The following is a 3,187-nucleotide window of genomic DNA, read 5'->3' as shown; positions in this document are numbered from 1 at the left end:
CAACGGTCAGGGATTCCGCTTGTGGTGCAGAGGGAGAGGGGTATATAATGGAAAGCAACTTCCAAAATATTCAAAATCTAAGAAATGTAGGGTTTATTGAGTTAGTTTCTCAGCCAGCCAGCCAGCCAGCCAGCCAGTCAGTCAGTCAGTAAGGAGGTTATTATTTTTTTTTATCTTGCATGTATCGTTATTATAAGTTTATGCTTTCCGTTGATCTTTGCATGATGCCATGACAATGACGTAATTTGTTAATAACATACACTGGCATACCCTCTTACTGAAGGTGCATGTTTCAACTCATGCAACCACACCCGACCACTGCAGCAGTTACGCCCCAAGCGACCCCAAAGACCAAGCCTTTCGATCGGATTGTGCCCACAGTCATGAAGACAGGTGCCTTTCGTGTGGGGTGCATAAGGGTGCTCTAAAGAAGATTGGAAATGCTGTAGCTGAGTCCCCACTGACGGAAGATGAATGGGATGACATACAGTATACTTTCCGCAATGCAGTGCAGGCCATAGAGTCTTGGAAAGCGCACCAACTTCGGTCTTTGCAACAAGACAAGGCAAGAACCACTGCTCTAGAAAGTCTGGATGAGTCATCGGTACTAATAACCCAGGACTGGGCTGCTGAAGTGGCTACCACAAAGATACCGGGAGACTCCAGCTGACTGGTTCGGCAAGAGGGGTATCTCGTGGCATGTCAGCGTATTAGTTCGGAGGTTGGCCGGTCAACTGCAGCAGCAGACCTTTGTCCACATTTTAGAAAAGTCCAGTCAGGACGCTGATGTTGTTGTCCGAGTTCTCCATCACACACTGAGGTCACTGAAAGTGGAACATCCCGAGATAAAATTTGCGGCACTTAGACAAGACAACGCTGGGTGCTACCACAGTGTGGCGATGCTGTCAGCATGCCGTCTAATGGGGACAGCAACTGGAATCCATGTCAAAAGGGTCGACTTTAGTGACCCTCAAGGAGGCAAAGGCCCTTGCGACAGGAAAGCCGCTACCATCAAGACTTACGTGCGACAATACATTAACGAAAGCCACGATGTGCTGACAGCGCACGACTTTAAAGAAGCCATGCTGTCTCATGGAGGGATTAATGGTGTTCGTGTAACCTTAGTCACTGACGTCCTCGAGAAGCCACAACAAGTGATGACAGGCCGCTGGGAGGGAATCAGTAGCTTGAACAACTTCTTCTACCAGGAGGACTGTGTCACCGTGGTCTCATGGTCTCAATTACAAGGTAGCAACTACGACTGAACAAAAAAGATCTAATCGTAGAAACTCTTATTCTTCAGCCATTTCAGCTTGAGTAAAAATAAAAACAAAAAACAATTGCAGTCACAAACATTACAAAACAACGCATGTAGTAAAAACCATGTTTTGAGAACTTAATGTTTCGTATGCTTCTACATACATCATCAGGAAGTATAAAACGGTTAGCTGCATTACAATAAATTTAAACGAGAAGACTAGTACCTAATAAGGAAAGAAATGACAATGGATAAAAATGAAAATAAACAGATTTGAAATCTGCTGAAAACTGCATGCATGCACGGATGAGGAGGCAGAAGAGGATGGCGAAGGGGCGGATGCAAGCTCGCTGTTGTCATGTCCTGTTGAGGGATGCATACGCACCTATCAGAAGTACCACAACCTGGAGCGTCATTTACTCATCAAGAAGTGTAAGCTCGTTTCAAGTATACCCTTTTAGATACCGCTAAATTGGCATACGCTGAGAGAGTTCACGAGGGCTCCACTATTCAGCCAACATTAGCTGCCCCGACCACCACTGAAGTCTCTTCAGAATGTCTCTTGGTGCAAGGCTGGGCTCTAAAAGGCACGAAAAAGACCACCCGTTTTAACGAGCATCAGCGTCAGTACCTCGATAACAAATTCCAGATTGGACAGGAGAGTGGCCATAAAGCCGACCCTGAGAAGGTGTCACGGGACATGCGCTATGCTAGAAGGGACAACGGTGAGCGGCGCTTCGACGTGGAAGAGTTCTTGACTGCACAGCAGATTTAGAGCTCCTTTTCACGTACTGCTGCAAAATTGAAGCACGCAGTTACTGCTCAGTCAGGGCATGACTCCATCGACGATAACGATAGCCAGGCGGCCCGAGAACAGGAAGCTTTTTCTTCCGCCCGCTTAGCTTTCCTTCACCAATGCGAGCTGTTACATCCCATTGTCTTTGACACGCTGATCATATGTTCTTTGCACAGCAGCAAAAAGCTGACCAAGCTCAGTGTTGCACAACTGAGGCTTATCTGCAGCTACTTCGACATGGACATAGAGGAACAACAATCAAGGCGAAAAGCGCCTTACATTACTTTTATCTCGGAACTTGTAGGGTCCTGTTTTTAAGAGTGCTTGCGATGTTATCGGAATGTAAAATATCCTCTGATAATATTAATTGTCCCATTTGTTATATTTTGTTTTCATACAAACCTGTACTGATGTTGTTAATATCGGAATTATTCCATCTCTTGTAACGTTCATTCCGTTCCTGAAAAATTTATTTCAAGTGCGTTATGTTGAAGTTATAAATAATTGTATATTTAGGGCCGGGTAGAAAGCGAGAAACAACAACAACAACCAAAAATATCCGCGCCCACTTGTACAATCATAGTATCTGTTAGCGTTCTCATGTAACAGAGACTGTAACGCATATTTCTGCCGTTGACAGTGAATTCAGTAACCGTCGAGAATGCTGATCCGATGGCAGATTTTTCAAGCCTAATGCAAGGTGTGGAAGATGCTGTTGTCATTTTAACCCTAAGAAAGCAATGTCGGAATGATAAATGTTCCAATTTGATTTACTTAATTAAGCTTGCTTTGACCTTGATAAAGATATCGTGACCCGTTTACACGTTACGACTCGAGCTCTAAAACACAGGCAAACTTTCAAATTTTTCCTTAAAAGTTATAGCAATCAAGCAGAATAGTCTTTCAAACATTAGTTTGTGAGTGACAGCAAATATTACTGAAGCGCTGAGTTTCGAAAATATATATCGTTATGTTTGTGTGACCTTTCGACATTGGTATGCCATTATCAAAGAGCTCAAATTTCACGAAAGTAGTGTGTGTATTTTTCGACCTCAAAAATTTTATTTTTAGTAGCCCATGGTTTTGAAAATGGATTTTGCAAGAAGAAATAGTGCTTTTTCACGTGGAATAAG

General features: G+C 43.6%; 1 pseudogene; it reads left to right on the top strand.

Annotated features, from left to right (window-relative positions):
* The first annotated feature begins 247 nt into the window (after nucleotides 1–247).
* LOC149117927 (uncharacterized) lies at nucleotides 248–2,426 on the top strand (annotated as a pseudogene).
* Nucleotides 2,427–3,187: the final 761 nt, after the last annotated feature.

Source organism: Orbicella faveolata, unplaced genomic scaffold (genome assembly GCF_042242905.1).
Source record: "Orbicella faveolata isolate gen_17 unplaced genomic scaffold, um_ofav_v1 contig_1, whole genome shotgun sequence".
Classification (NCBI taxonomy): Eukaryota; Metazoa; Cnidaria; class Anthozoa; order Scleractinia; family Merulinidae; genus Orbicella; species Orbicella faveolata.
Note: the sequence above shows the minus strand (reverse complement) of the source record. Positions and strands in the feature narration are given on the sequence as shown.